Consider the following 16,702-nt stretch of genomic DNA (forward strand, 5'->3'; position numbering starts at 1 on the left):
GTTTTCTGATGCTAACAAAAGCAAAACCTCTATCAAAGGTATATGCGTGGGGGCGTTATTTTTTCCTTTATCTCTGTGTCTATGGCTTCTCATTGTTGGATTCTATTTGAAACCACTTTGTTTAAACTTGGGTCTTGACATCAGCATTTATTTCTGACTATGTCTCACTGTGCAAAACCATTTAAAAGAAACTTCTGAGCTGGGTATTGTAGAGCATACCTATAATCGCAGCAGTTAAGAGGTTGAGGCTAGAAGATCAAAAGGCCAGTCTGGGCTACAAAGACAGTTCAAGGCCTGCTTGCTACATAGAGAGTACTTTTTTTTCTGAAGAAAAAAAGAGAGAAAAAGGGGGCAGGGACCCAAATCACCACTATCACATTGTTACAGTTTCTATGCAAGTTTTGCCATGTGCTTCAGCAACATAAGTAAGTTATCGGCTCACAGTTGCTGTGGCCAACCCTCTGGTCACCACCAAAACCTCCACCCTGCAAAATCAGTTTCCCAAATTGCTCCTGGCTATATATAAGGCAAGAAGCAGAACACCAACAAGACCATCGGGATATGAATAGGAAAAACACAAAATAGTAGTTCATATCGATATACTGTCTTCTTTGAAAGAAAAAAAAAGTTAATTGAAAATAAATACCTAAAAAGTAATATTAAAAATTCAAATTAGTTACCTAATTATTTTCATTTCCAAGTTCTTTAATAACATTATTCATTATACTTTACAGAGGATTTAAATGGCCATCTATTCTTCTTGAGTGAGTTAATTAAACCCTATAATAACACTGCATCTTTGCTATTCTCTATATGAATCATAGCAAAGTTAAAGCTTGACAAGGGTACCAATTCTTAGTTGTTACCTCAGAAAAAGACCAAACTATGGAAAGCTAGGAATCCAATCCTGAAACTAAGTCCACACTGCACAATCACTAGGTTTACCAAAGACCATAAACATAAGCAAAGGACCCAAGTCTTTCAAGAAACTTGTTTCACCTCCTCAGAGTTACAGAATTACATTCAAGTACCATAAATAAATAAACATGTAGACTAAACAATAATTTATAAAATATGTTTATGTTTTAGGCAACTTACCATTTTTTTGGTTTTACATAAGAAAAACTCTACATACAGACAAGTTGTGTCTCAAAGCAAATTATACAAAACTTCCCTCTGACAGCCTTGCCTAAAAATAACAATAAAAGTCATTTCTAAAACTACACAATATTTCTTTGACACCCATCCAAGTGCTTAACTTTCTTTATCTCATTTTGTAAATAGTAAAGGTTTAATACAGTGATTTACCATGGACTTTATAATGAACACACACACATATGCACACACATCTTAGACACCCACCAATAAACATGAGTAAAAACATGACATCTCACTTTAGGACTCTGAGGACTGGTGTAATGGGACAGAAATATCTTCTAACTGCCATCAAAAAAGATCAGAAATAAAATAGAACAAATTACAAAAAAATACAAAAAGTTGTTCAATTTCTAGGCATTACTGTAGTTCAGAATATTATGTTAATGTTAATGGCAGGTGCTGAATATGCAGGCTAGCTGGCCATAAAAAGAAACCTCAGCAGTTAACAAAGAAAAACCCACAAGAGTTAGCAACGAAACACAAAATAAAGATGCTTGTAGGGAGAGATCTCTAGCTACCTGTGGTGCTGATCACAGGTGTATACGGGGCATGTGGGATAAAGATCTGAGGAGAGGGGCTCTCTCTCCTCTGTCTCTCCTCTCTTTTTTTCTCCAGAGTGCCAGTCTGGGTTATCAGTTTCTCATGTAAGTGATTTCCCATCAATAAATAACCAACAATATCCATATTCCGTGTATGGTTATTTTCCTCTACAGATGCTCTTAAAAAAAAAAAAATCTCCAAAGCTCATAAACCAAAGGTCCTTGGACAAGGCAGTTCTCCTTAGAGGACTGATACAAGGAAATATCCAGACTTCTGCATTCATATTGTTGAAAATTATAAGAAAATCTAATATACAAAACTATGTGCTTTCAATAGAATTATATACAGCCAGATGTTGGTGGTGCACGCCTTTAATCTCAGCACTAGGGAGACAGAGGCAGGCAGATCTTGAGTTCAGGCCAGCCTGGTCTATAGAGTGAGTTTCAGAACAGCCAGGCTACACAGTAAAACCCTATCTTTAATAAAAACCAAAAATGTATGTATGTATGTATGTATGTATGTATGTATGTATGTATAAAACTTTGTAATGGACATAAATATCTGTAAGCATATAAATGGATTTTAAGAAGAGAGAGAGAGATCAATCAGGAAAGAGTGTTGAGTGTTGGCCTAGCCTGTGCAAGGCCTTGGGAGATATTGTTATTACAAATGTGTGGACCTAGTAATCCAGGATCAGTGCTTGACCCTGCATGTAGAGGCCAGAGGTCAACACTGGGTGTCATTCTCAATCACCATGCTGGCTTTTTATATAGGTACTAAGAATCCATATCAGATCCTCACTATACAGAACTGAGCTATCTTACCTCCAAGTCCCAGAATATCTAATCTAACCAAGTAAATTCAGTCTTGTGTGTTAAAGTGGGCAGAATGTACATACAAACACATAATTTTATTTCTTCCCCACAATCCCTACTAAGATAAAAGACATAAGACCCAAATCCACAAAGAAAGAGAATAGCAAAGAAAAATAGCAATAGAATTTTAGAATCTAGAAAATAGAAAGGTATATACAAGTTTAGCAATCTGTTTTGTTCAAGATGGTGTTGTGCCTGATATTCTACATAATATGTGATGGTCCCATCCTTTTAAAAACACAAGAAGCCAAAAGAAGAAAACAGGAATATGGAAAACAGGATCCCCAAAATAAGAGAGAAGTAAAAGAATGATAGTAAATCGGCCTTCCAGAATAATTGTGCATCAAAAGTCAAAAGCACCCTGAGACCAAAAGCTGTGTAACAATGGGTATGTTAAATAAAGACTGCCATTCTCTCACTCTTGCCTATAATGCCATCCTTTTATTCAGACACTACTAAAAGGCATGTTCCACCTAAGCAAGAGGGTAAATGAAGAATGAGGAAGATATAAGTTCTGACAAGACTGGAAACCAAACCCAGGAGAGAAGTCTACAGATTACAACAAGGGAAATAATCCTAAGAAAAGAACTGTGCAGTAGACTAAGAGGCCCATCACTCAAATAGGATAATGAAGTCTGTAGAAAAGGAGCTTTAAAATGGAACGGAGGATGGATGAGGGAGAAGGGTAACTAGAACTGAAAGAGCACTATGACCTTGGGGAAGACCACACTGAGGCCATTTAAGACACCAACAGGGAATAAAATTTGTAAAAGCATAAAAAGTAAATGCAGCACTATCTAATTTAGACAAATGTCAAAATGTAACTGTACTGGGAGGCTAAGAAGAGAACACCAGTATATATGACTGTTTGAGAAGAGCAAACCTGGAGTTAAGGGAGGCTGTAAGCCACCGAATGTGGGAACTAAGAACCCAACTTATGTAGCCTGGAAGAGAAGCAAATGTTCTGACTCTTTAAATTATGTCTACAAACTATATTCCTATTGATTAAATGCAAAGAAAAATTTGGAAAACTAATTCAAAGAAACAAAAATATATTCTTTGATCTTAAATAAATTACCCATCATTCAAAAATGTATAAATAAAATAATTTCAATTGCAAGAAACAAAAAAGGACTTTGGAAATAGTTCTCCTTTTTGCTAGGTCTTTAGATTTCTAATATTGACAAAGCATATACATACAAAATATGAAAACCTTAAAATTTAAACTAACTTAAAGCAAATAATTACCATTAGAGTAGACAGACAGGATTTAGTAATTGTAACAGGAGGAGGGTTGTAGGTCTGACCTTACTTACAAATTCATTAATGATTAGGAGGCAGTGCAAATAACACATTTAATTAAATTTGCTCATTTATCTATTTTGGGAAGTACGATTAACAGCAGTGAGAGAAAGAAGTAATATAAAAAGACAGAGATGGATTAAAAACATTGGCCAAAAACCAACTAAATTGGAGAGTAGTGGAAGACTATATAAAACTACAGCCTTAAAACAACAAAAGAGTGATAAAAGAGGCTTATTTATCATCAATTTTTCTGCAAACTGCCAAATAAAGTAACTGTACGCAACATTAATGTTAGCTGAAAACACAGGTACACACATCTAGTCTTAAAAAAAAGGATCAAAAACTCAAGTGAGAAACCAGAATCCCAGCCCAAAAGCAACATCAGAGGGAGGCCAGAGCTTCAGGCCCCAAGCAGTTTCGAGGTAGCCATTCTTGTGACATAAAAACAAGGTGGATCAATGCGATCAAATTGAAGGCCCTGATATCAACCCACACACCTATGAACACCTAATTTTTGACAAAGAAGCTAAAAATATAAAAGGAAAAAGAAAACATATTCAACAAATGGTGCTAATTGGCTGTCAACATGTAGAAGTATGCAAATAGATCCGTATCTATCGTCATGCACAAAACTCAAGTCCAAATGGATCAAAAACCTCATCAACCCACACTGAACCTCCTAGAAGAGAAAGTGGGAAGCACCCTTGAACACACAGGCACAAGAGACCACTTCCTAAACAGAACACCAGTAGCACAGACACTGACAGCAACAATTAATAAGTGGGACCTCCTGAAACTGAGAAGCTTCTGTAGAGTAAAGAACATAGACAGTCAACAAGACAAAACAGCTCCCTACAGAACGGGAAAAGATCTTCACCAACCCTACATCCGAAGAGGGCTGATCTCCAAAATATACAAAGAACTCAAGAAACTAGACATCAAACTACCAAATATTCCAATTTAAAAATGGGGTATAGATCTAAACAGAGAATTTTCAACAGAACAATCTCAAATGGCAGAGAGACACTTAAGGAAATGCTCAACATCTTTAGTCATCAGGGAAATGCAAATCAAAACCACTCTGCAATTCCAACTTACACTGATCAGAATGTCTAAGATCAAAAACTCCAATCACAGCTTATGCTGGAGAGGATGTGGAGTTAAGGGGAACACTCCTCCATTGCTGGGAGTGCAAATTTGTACAACCACTGAGGAAATCAGTATGGCAATTTCTCAGAAAATCAGGGATCAACCTACGTCAAGACCCTGCAATATCACTGTTGGGCACATACCCAAAGGAAGCACATTCACACCACAAGGACATTTGCTCAACTATGTTCACAGCAACATTATTTGTAATAGTCTGAACTTGGAAAAACCTAGATGGCCCTCAATAGAAGAATGGATAAAGAAAATGTGGTACATTTACACAATGACATCCTGAAATTTGCAGGCAAATGAACAGAACTAGAAAAACCATCCTGAATGAGGTAATCCAGACCCAGAAAGACAAATATAGTATGTACTCACTCATAAGTGAATACCAAACATAAAGCAAAACATACCCAGCCTACAATCCACAATCCCAGAGTTGCTAGAACCCTCTTCCAAAAACAGGTGGAAGCAGATGCAGAAATCCACAACTAACCATTGGGCCGAACTCCTGGAGTACAATCAAAAGTGAGGGAGAAGCGATACTATGAACAAAGGAGTCAAGACCATGATGGAGAAACCCATAGAAATAGTTGACTCGGTCTGGTAAGAGATCACTGACTCAGATGTGACAAATGGGGAACCAGCATAAGACGGAACTAGACTCCCTTAATATAGGTGACAATAGTGTGACTGGGACAATATATGAGGCCACTGGAAGTGGGTCCAAGATCTAACTCTAATGCACAAACTGACTTAGTGGAGCCCATTCTCTATGGAGAGATACCTTGCCCAGCCTAGACACAGGGTGTGGGAGTGGAGAGATGCCTTGGTCCTGCCTCAATGAGATGAGACAGACTTTAGACTTCCTAGGGGAGGCCTTACCCCCTCCGAGGAGCAGACAGGAAGTGGGGAAGAGGAGTCAGGGAGCAAGAGGAGAGGAGGAGAGGAGGGAGGGGGAACTGGGATTGGAATATAAAAATAACAACAACAACAAAACCCTGCAAAAAATTTAAAAGAAAAAAAAAAAAAAGATCAGACTCTAAAAGCAAGGTATTGGTTGAGTATCCCTTACTCTAACATGGGAACCAGAGCACTGAAGAGCATTTTGGATTTCAGATTTTCATGCTAAAGATGTTCAGCTTGAACTGCTGATGTGGCTTGGTTAAAGCAAGTTTTAGACATTCTCAGTATGTATGTCTTCATTCACGGACACTAAAGATTCAAAACAAAGTCTACAGCCCCAACCTTTCCAGCATCAGGCTGTGGTATGTGACCCAATTTTATCAATGGCATATAAGCAAACGTAGTATATATAACTCCAGAAGTATCCTTTCAGGGAGAGAGATTGATTCCCTTCCTTCCTCCTTTCTGCCAGGTGGAATGCGGATGAAATAGCTAGGGCTGTAGCGCTTGATCTATAACTGGAGTGACTGATTTTTATGGTTACCCTCCCATCTCAGTGCTGGGAACTAATCGTGCACTCAAGTGACACTGTAAGAGAACACAATCTGTACATAGCGGAACACAACACCATAGCATGAAGCTTTCTGGGATTCTTCACATTAACAAAGAAATTTCTACCTTGTTTAAGTCTCTCTTATTTGGCTACAACCAAATCCAATTCTAATTAAGATCACTTCTATATGGATAATCAATCATATAGAAGTTTCTTTCACTCAAAACCTTCCATCAATTTCCTTGCTGTTTCTTCTCCTGCCCCATCCACTTCTCTAATATATTTTCCCAATATCACATCTTCAGTCTTTTCTGTTCCTCTCTCCTGAAGCTCTACAACATTCCTTTAAAAGTCTACACCTGCTCTTTTGAGCTCCAAATTTATCTCTAGCAACTTATCATTCCACTAGAATAAGATACAGTTATACAAGAACGTAACCGATTTTTAAAATAAAATGATAAAAGTGATAGTAGTAGCAGTTATCTGGGAGGTGGTAATATATAGCTAATATTTACTGAGCTCTTAATATTTGCCACGTATTGCTCTAAATCTAAGAGCTAATCCCTAACATAATTTCATCAAGTAGGGACCTTTAGTACAAGCTCTATTTTTAAAATGGAGGAAGCTGCAACCCAACAAATAACTCATTTAGGATACATACTAACACACACACACACACACACAAAATCATACAAACCTATACTTCCTGAATCCACTCTCTTAACCAATGTACACTCAGAGTATATTTTCAGCAGTCACAATAATTACTCAGAAACCTTCTCCAGTCATAAACTTCATAACTCTGCAGATTAATTTTTAGAAACTACCAAACATCATTTATAAAAAAGTAGGTAAACAAAATGGGTGGTCAGGCAGAATTAACACTCCTTTAGAGTCAAAGGATATACCTACATGTTGTAAGATTGGTTTTCTGGTATGCTCCACTGTCCTAAAATCAGTTCCAAAACACCATCACCAAGAATATATATTTGCTAGGATCATTTCATGTTCTCAAAAACAGAGTACAAGGAAGCACCCATTAAGATTAATGAATATTTAAAACTACCACATAAATAATATACTTAAAACTTATCAAATTAGAAACTGAAATCATTATCTTTCTCCCAGACCTGAGATCCCTTCCCAATGCCATTATCAATGGCACAATATACTTGATAGTCACACTCACAAATTTGTATTCTGACTCTCCCAGAGTCTTTCTCTGGCTCCCTATCCCTACTGCTCTTCTTTGACACCTCCTTTCTATGTGCACATTACCACCACTACCGCTGAAACACTCTCCAGTCAATCCGTAGGGTTTCTCAAACACTACTCTCAAAACTTCTGTCATTTATGGGATCACATTCAATTAGGGTTTGGATAATTTACAATTAAACACATGAAGGCCTAAGATATGGCTAAGTGGTAGAATAATTGCCTAAAATGCACAAGGTCGAGGGTTTAACACCCAGCACCACAAAAAATTAAATAGCAAAAATTTTAAGAACTATTAATGACAAATCACTACATCAAACTAGTCTAAATTCTGCTGCCAAATGAATGCACCACAAACATAAAACAAAAAGCTCTCACTGTCAGGGCTGAGGATGTAGGCAAGGTGCAGAACACTCCGCCAGCAATCTCAAGGCCTTGGGTTCACACCCAAAACAACTTTTCATTTTCAGAAAGGTTCAAATTTAGGAACTACAGAGCCAGCCAGTGGTGGCACACGCCTTTAATTGAAGCATTCCAGTAGGTAGAGGCAAGTGGATCTCTGTGAGCAGGAGGCCAGCCTGATCTACAGTGGGAGTTCTAGGACAGCCAGGGTAAAACAGTAAGATCCTGCCTCAAACAACAAAACAAAGTTTAGGAGCTATGAATAGAAAATCATGGACTTAAAAGCTGGCTGTACCTGGAAAGTTAGATTGTGGGTTGATTTTGATATTTCCTGATTGGTCAAATATCTACAGTAAACATGTACCTCATCACTTACAAAATAAGACCATTGTTTTAATATGATGGGAGTCAGAGGGCAAATATAGAAACTGATAAACAAGTTGAAAAGAGAAATAATGGCCAGTTTAGTAGTCCATGCCTATAATCTTAGCAATTTGGAAGGCTGAAACAGGATGGAAACCATGAATTTGGAGGTAGTCTGGTAGGTTTCGGGCTATCTGGTGTGGTTGTAGGATCCTATATAACTGTGGTTCCACCTCCTTGAGGAGGAGGTTGGGCTGGGGAGATGGTTCAGTAGGTTTAAGAGCACTTACTACATAAGCATGGCCTGAGTTCAGATCCCCAATAGCCAAGTAAATAGCCTGGCCTTACACTGTAACCCCAGCATCAGCTTGTTGGTCAGCCAGCTAGATGAAAAATGACAAGTTTCAGGTTCAGAGAAGCCCTGCCTCAAAGGAATAAGGTGGAATGTAATAAAGCAAGACACATGACCTATTCCTCTAGACTTGCAAGTGCACACACATGGACATGACCACACATACACACATGCACACACTCATGCACTTGTGAAAGGAAAGTAAAAGAGGGAAAGAGGAAAAGAATAAAAACAGAAATCTGGTCGGACATGTAGCTCAGTAGTAGAGTATTTACTTACCATGAACAAAATAGTTGGTATTTATTAAAAAGTTTTAGAGTGCCTGTCACACAACAAAAGCTAACTGGGGGGGATAAAACCAAAAAACAAACAAAAAAACCTTTACCAGTTCAATGGCTTCATATTAAATACACTCTCCCAAATCAAGCTTTTCCCAATTTTAAGAATGTCCAAAGAAACAATGTACAACCGGAAAGACCTGTTTAAACAAGGCAATCTCCATTCAGAGGGTCTAATAATTCATGTCAAACACACTCGAAGTACCTACTGTACAGGAAACACTTTGCTGGATCCTAAGACAGAGATGGATAATATATGGTCTGTATATAGCAATAAAAGTAAGTATATTAGTAGTTTATGGAAGTGTTAAAATAGGTATAGAAAGATAACTACCACCAATGGTTAACTTACAGTGTAATTTTGGACTTACACTTTTTTTTTTACTTTAAAGAAAACAGAACTTCAGTGAGAAGACTTGCTGAGAGGGAAATACCAGGAAAGAACCCACATGAAGAATATGGGCCTTGTATGTGTTGTTTAGATCTGGAGCTTATGGAAAAAAGTTTTGTGTTTTAACTTCTGGTTGAAGTTGTCTGTGCTACCTACATTTTCTACAATAACATGTGTTAGTATTTTTAGGTAAAAATATTTTTAAAAGTAAGTTGTTCAATTTTCTAAAATGTGGTTAAACTATACTGTAAAAGGACAAGTAGTTAAAAGGACCATAATACAAACATTTGGTGGCTCTACGCTTAATATACAAAGTATATTTACTGTTTAAGGGGAAAACGGTGATGTAAAAACTGCAGGAGCATGTTACTTTGCTATCCTGCTTTTCCTTCCTTTCCTGGTGAAATACAAACGCAAGATCTCAAATATAAAACACAGCAGACTCAGTGAGCTCAGATGTAACTCAGCGAGCTGTTCTCACTTACTCACCTGGGGCCTTTAATGATCCACCTCTCATTTCTCGAATGACCTTCTGGAGCTGCCCTCTCTGCACTTCCTAAGAGGCTGTGGCAAGTGTCCTGCCTGATGTGTGGGACTTGTCTCTGGCGGCCCCTCACTCTGCCTGTGTTATAAGACAGTATCTTATCAGATTCTTTACACTCCCCTGTGATTATTAATGCTATTTCAAAAACGTTTTTCACTTTTTCCTTTCATTTTTAAAGTAGAATTGGTTGTATTATGCCCATTTTACAGTTATGAAAACAGAAACAGACTACTGGTATAAAGCTGACAGGATTTAAATCTAAGTACTTCCCCTTCTTTCCTTAATTCTCTTGTGAAATTCTACAGCAAAGAATTCAAAACTGCCCAACAGTAAGCTAATAGTAACAGATAAGAGACATTCAGATTACTTCTTAAAAAGCAGTTTCGTTATTAAAGAATACTACACACCTTTCGCCCACATTTTCAATTCTGCATCAAGTTTAATGTTAGGTGATTAGTGGTCAGCACTTGCCACTCCAGAGATTTGTATCATCATATACAGTAATGCACTTGCTCGAGACCCTCACAATATCACAGATACCAGAACTTGCTGACTCCAATACTGTGTCTTTTCTTTTCTCCCAATATTGCTTCTTTATGTCTGCTCTGATCCCCAATCCTAAATTGGTCATGTTTGGCATAAAAAGAGAGAGATACAAGAGAGAGGCAACAAATAGTACTAAAGTGTAGTGAATTTGAAACATGGCCAACTACACAGAAAACTAATATGATATAGTGAAAAAACACACCATAGAGGAAAAAATGGTGTATGGCTTATTCAGAGGAGAAAACACTCTCCAAATGCAGGCTTGCTGCCACTGAAAAACACCCTATAACTTTTCTCCTATCTAATGCTCTGACAACTAAATTTCTCTGTAATTCAATAAGCTCTTAGGAGTTACCCAGGCTTCATCCATCCTGCTGGGCTCACTCATGTTTTCCCTGCAAGCTAAGAGCACCTTCTCTGGTGGGTAGCACAGAAGTTGGATCCTCTTTCAACACATGACTAGTCTACTCTTCATTTCTAGGAGTAGGAAGTCTTCCATAAATATAACTCAACAATGAAATGTTTAAACTATAGCTCAGGTAAGTGGTTGATCCTATAGGCTGCCAGTTGTATTATATATATAATATATATATATTATATATATAATATGAGGGCTAGCTTCATAAATTTTTAATTAAAAATCTATACTTTTACTCTTGGCACTGTTTCATCTACTTGTATCTAATGAGGTACATGAATACTAAATTAAAAAATATGTCAGATATCCGTGAATATTTGTGAATACTTAGTGCATGAAGTTAATGAGAACAGGTCACAGATTCAAACTCCATGAGGGCCAATTAGCTTTGCAATGCTTCAGGCTCCATAGTCACAGTCAACCACCTTACCCTTGGGTAACAAAGAAACACACTGATCCTGTGAAACATTAAGAGAGTAATCAAAATCTGTAACTGTCATAAAATAATAAAAACTAAAAATATTAATATGAGCAATTCTATTTTCTACTAAACTTGACTAGTATATGCCTATCTCTAGTCTCTTTTCAGCCATGCAGGCTAACATCCATCCCTACTTTACAGATGATGAAGTGAATTCAAAAGTAGGAACTAAGGCTACACCCAGCACAGAGAGACTGAATTCAGAACTCTGACTCCAAAGCTTAAGGTATTTCCACAATACAGTATGGCCTCACCTAATTGTGCCATATAGCATAAGATAATCAACAAAATGTTCCTATTCATCAATCATCACTGAGCATCTACTATGTTTTCTACCTTCCAAAGTCCTTTTAAGCAACAAGGAGTCAAAAAGCAAATTTTTGAAACAAAGGAAACAACACAAATATGTACAAAGTAGCTTTTAATGTACTTAACTTTCTATTATTATACTTATATATACATATATGTGTGTCAGTATACATACATATATACACATGTATACATACACCATTGTGCAAAAAAAAAAATCATGCTGAAGCATAACTAAAGAATGAATCTAAAAAGCAGAGGGCACAACATGGAAGACAATAAGTGCTTCTTGGTCTTTTAGAGAAGATGAAATTATATATATATATATATATATATATATATATATATATATGGAATAAGGGAAATATTTCTTTAGCATCTAAATGTGTAGATATCTGGCAGTCAATAAGACACCTGAAGTAAATAAAAATAATATTTCAGTTCTTTATTTTGTTATTGTTGTTTTGCCTTTTCAAGTCAGGGTTTCTCCAGGTAGCACTGGCTATCCTGAAACTTGCTTTGTAGACCACACTGATCTTGAATGCTGGGCTTAATTAAAGGCGTGCACTACCACTGCCCAGCATATTTCAACTCATAACCCATAATATTTTGTTCTGACATAGCCAGGCAAAGTGGGGGAGATGGGTGGATGCAGGAGACAGTTGGATCTCTGTGAGTTAAAGATCAACCTGGTCTACAAAGTAAGTTCTAGACAACTAGGGCTGTTACACAGAGAAAAAGATTTTGCCCTCATCAACAAATCATTTATGTATGTAAGGCTATCCTCCTTGGCTTCTCTAAACTTATTTCTTATAGATACATACAGAGCCAGGACATCAGCAAAAGGTAATCAATAAGTTTCCACCTTTAAAAAAAAGAGGTCACTGTAACACCAAAAATAAATGACCCAAAGACTGATATTGGGGTTCAAGCTTCAAGCTGAATATCAGAAAAGCAAAGTTCCAACCACTAGCTCTCACCTCTAGCTCATGCTGAAACGGCTGATCCACAAATGAGCTCTTCACCAATCTCAAACTGCTGCCTCTCCTCTGTGCGGTTGGAGAATGAATGCCTCTACTGAGACTTTGCTTCTGTCCTTATATTCTTCCCTAATATTGGGATTAAAGGTGTGACCTACAATTCTCTTTTAGACTGATTCTCTCTTGTGTAGATGAGGGTTCTTGAACTCACAGAGATCCATCTATCTCTTAATACTGAGTTCTAGGATTAAAGGTGTGTACTACCACCTCCTAGCTTCTGGCTGCTGGGATTAAAGGTGTGTGCCTGGCTTCTATGGCCTGTGAGTGACCTTGCTTTCTGAATCCTCAGGCAAGCTTTAATAAATCATAAACAGTATCTCACCACAGGTCACCAAGTTTCCTAGACTCCTTTAGGCCAAATTTTTGTTTTTGTTTGTTTCAGACAGTCTCACCAGGTAGCTCTGGCTGACCTGGTTGTGTGTACACGAGCATGGGGGGGGTGGTGGTAATCATGTAAACAGAAACACAAAATTGCTCTACAAAATTCTATTCTTGTCAATAATCGGAGTCACAGTCAACTCTTCTACTACAAGCTACACCGCACAGTGAAATATACTTAGTACAGGTCAAAAATAAAGCACCAGTCCAATTTCAACTAACAAGGCACAAGAAATTTAAATCTCCAGAATATATATATATTCTCACTGTATCACCCTTTCTGATCTGGAACTCACTACCTAGACTGGGATAGGAAAAAACTCAAGAGATCAATCTGCCTCTGACTTTTGTGCTGGGCTTAATAAAGGCTTGTGGTGGTGGTGGTGGTGGTGGTGGTTATTGCTAGTACCAGATAGAGAACACAGAGCCTAATGAACTCTTTTACCAACCAACTATTCATCTCAGCCCTTGTAATGTTTGTTAAAAATGAAATTGTTATGAAGAAAATCTGTAACTTTGAGAACTTTTTTGGTTTATTTGTTTTGGTTTTTCAAGATAAGGTTTCTCTGTATAACAGCTCTGGCTGCCCTAGAACTCACTTTGTAGACCAGGCTGGCCTGAATTTAGAGATCCACCTGCCTCTGCTTCCTGAGTACTGGAATTAAAGGCGAGTGCCACCACCAAGCTTAGCTGAGAACTTCTATTTACAGGGTTTTTTGGTGGTGGTGGTGGTAGCGATTTCCAGAAGGAATCTCACTAAAATGGCCAGACTGGCATTGAATTTGAGATTCTGTCTTCGTCTCCCAAATGATGAGATAAATTCTAAGTGTGTTGACACCATGTCCAAGTTCTATTATAGTTTTTTTGGGTTTTTTTGTTTGTCTGTTTGTTTGTTTTGAGACAGGGTTTCTCTGTGTAGCTTTGTAGATCAGGCTGGCCTTGAACTCACTGAAATCCGCCTGCCTCTGCCTACTGAATGCTGGGATTAAAGGTGTGCACCACCACCACCCACCAGCATCTACTATAGTTTTACAGTTTGTAGAGTATGGATAAATAACCTTGTTTTACAAACAAACAAATGGTATCTCAGGGAAATACTTAAAATTAACATCACCTCTTGTCTTCATTCATCAGTAACAGCAACAAAAATTAACTTACATGCCCTTACTATCACTAATGTCTTTAAAGTCACAACTTACATAATCTTCACAAACATCTTGTGAAGTAAATGCTATTAATTCCATCTTAGAAATAAATGGGCTCAGAGATGACAATTAAGTTGCCCAATGTAAGTCCCAATGCCAGGATTTGAATTCAAATTTGTTCAACATTACACACTGACCTAATACACTTCCCTTCTATCCTTATTTTTCTAAACCACATTTACAATTTTTCCAATAAACAATTTCAAACAAATTTAAAAATTACTATATCCCAAATCCTTTTAAAATTTGTTTGTAAACTTCTCTACAAGGGGGCAAGGAAGGGGCTCACAAACACAACAATAAGCAGCCATTCAGAATCTCAAATCTTTACAGTCAAAAAACAGACTACAATATTAGCTACTTATATTCTGAATTCTCTGAGGAAAGACTCCTAGCAAGTACACACCAAACAGCTAAAGCACCTGCTACATGAGGACCTGAAAAGGAGGGTAAAACCACAATGTCTAGACACTGGTAATAAGTTCACACCAAGCCTGGGTAGCTCCAAGTCTTAGGAAACGCTTGTTAATGTGTAGTGCTTACAAGAGGAACTGTAACAGAGCTGGAGGGGCAGCTAGCTAACTATGTGGAATGCAGTCCACATTCTGAGGAGCCCTGAGGTTTCAAGTTGACTCCACAGGTGGTAGGGCCCTAATGTCACCTCTCCAGTAGAAACCTAGCATAACATTTGTCTGTTTCATCTCAGTTTCTAAAGGGATCATTTATTAACTCCAGTCTTCATAAATACATGAACGTGATTTTAAAATGCAACTGGCCTGGACCGAACAAGGGGCAATACTAAAGCTTTAAAAAGGCGTTACAGTCCAAACGTTTCACACAGCATCATTTCTGCTGAGACCCATAACACTTAAGCAAAAAAAAAGACTGCCCCCCCCCCCATTTCATTCGGACAGGGAAACGGAGGTGGTAGTAACAGGACTACAAAAGATCACAAGTCCGGCACGGCGCCAACCCATCATCCTCTCAAGATCCAAACACTAAACTAAACCCGTGTGCTCCTTCCCTTGCAACTCAGATGCGGCAAAAAAAAAAAAAAAAAAAAGTTTTGAGGAAACTTTTGATAAAGGGATTTGGAAGTTTTCCGAGGACCGTCCAAGAAGAGCAGGAAGTACACACACACACACATACACACACACTTTATAAACTGCTCACTGCCAGCCCATAGCCCGGGGCTCCGGGCAGCGGAGCAGACGAGCCACCATCGAGCACTGCCCGGGAGCCTGCGACCCAGAGGTCATCTCGGAGCGACCTCGGTGACCCCTAGCCCGAGGCCAAAGGGGGTCCCCACAGACCCCGCTACCTGTTGACACACTGGAGGGAGAAGATCCCTACGAGAAGCATTAGGGCTGACAGGCAGACAGGGCCTGTGATCCCTGAAAAGACAGAAAGGACCTGAGAGGGGCCCTCGCGTCCGGGGGCCCTTAGGGGTCGAAGGGCCGGAGCTTCCTAAAATCCCCCGCCCCAGGCGGGGACCTGCCCTGCGAGCCACGAGAAAAAGAAAAACCAAACAGAAGGTCCTGTCCCGGGCGGGAGGGGAGAAGCGGGGGCAACCAGCCCCAGCTCAGGGTGCGAAAGAATAGGAGACAGGGGTTCGTGGTTACCGGGACGCCGTCGCTCTCTGCTTCCGCTGCCACCATGAAGCGCCTGCTCTTCCGCTCGCCGCTGGGGTGCGCGCCAGGCTTTGGCTCCACCCCGCCGCGGTGCCTCCTGGGAGTTGCAGTCTTTGTGAGGCCTGGTCACGTCACGTAGGGGCGGAGCTGGCAAATGGAGAGGGCGGGAAGGCGTTAACGCCCCTCTATCTCCTGTTCCCGTCCACCCTCCATCTCCACCCTCAGCTGTGAGCGCGCTCAAATCTCCCCACGTCCTACTCAATCATACCGTGTCTCTTTCCCCGTCCACAGGCGAGTTTCTTCGAGCGTAATCTCCGCTTAGTGTCTCCACTTCCTTCCTTGTGTGTTCTGTGTTCCACACTGCAGCTTCTGCCCCCGCGGAAAATGTCCTTGTTGCAGCCAGTGTCCTTGTCGCCAAACCCACTAGAGGTATTTTCGGGCTGTCTAACTTGAGCATCACTCATTTGATGCTGTTGGACATTATCATTTATTTTCTATGACACTATCCAGGTTTGCCTTCCTCATTCCAAACTGTTCCACTCAGTCCCTTCCTATAATTTTTTTTTTCAAATTCTCCTTTTAAATATTGTTCTCTGCAGT

The 16,702-nt window shown here is 39.0% G+C and overlaps 1 protein-coding gene across 2 annotated transcripts in view; it reads right to left on the reverse strand.

The window, feature by feature from the left end:
• R3hcc1l (R3H domain and coiled-coil containing 1 like) overlaps positions 1-16,206 on the reverse strand; it is an 80,391-nt gene extending 64,185 nt beyond the window's left edge. Inside the window, exons 1-2 of one of the 2 annotated variants that reach the window (XM_027407288.2) lie at positions 16,094-16,206; positions 10,040-10,172 (exon numbers count right to left, since the gene is read on the reverse strand). The gene's annotated coding sequence lies outside the window, so the exon portion shown is untranslated. The remainder of the gene's footprint in view (positions 1-10,039; positions 10,173-16,093) is intronic. The other variant, XM_027407287.2, reaches the window with a different exon arrangement.
• Between the last annotated feature and the right edge of the window lie 496 nt (positions 16,207-16,702).

This window comes from Cricetulus griseus, chromosome 3, assembly GCF_003668045.3.
Source record: "Cricetulus griseus strain 17A/GY chromosome 3, alternate assembly CriGri-PICRH-1.0, whole genome shotgun sequence".
Lineage (NCBI taxonomy): Eukaryota > Metazoa > Chordata > Mammalia > Rodentia > Cricetidae > Cricetulus > Cricetulus griseus.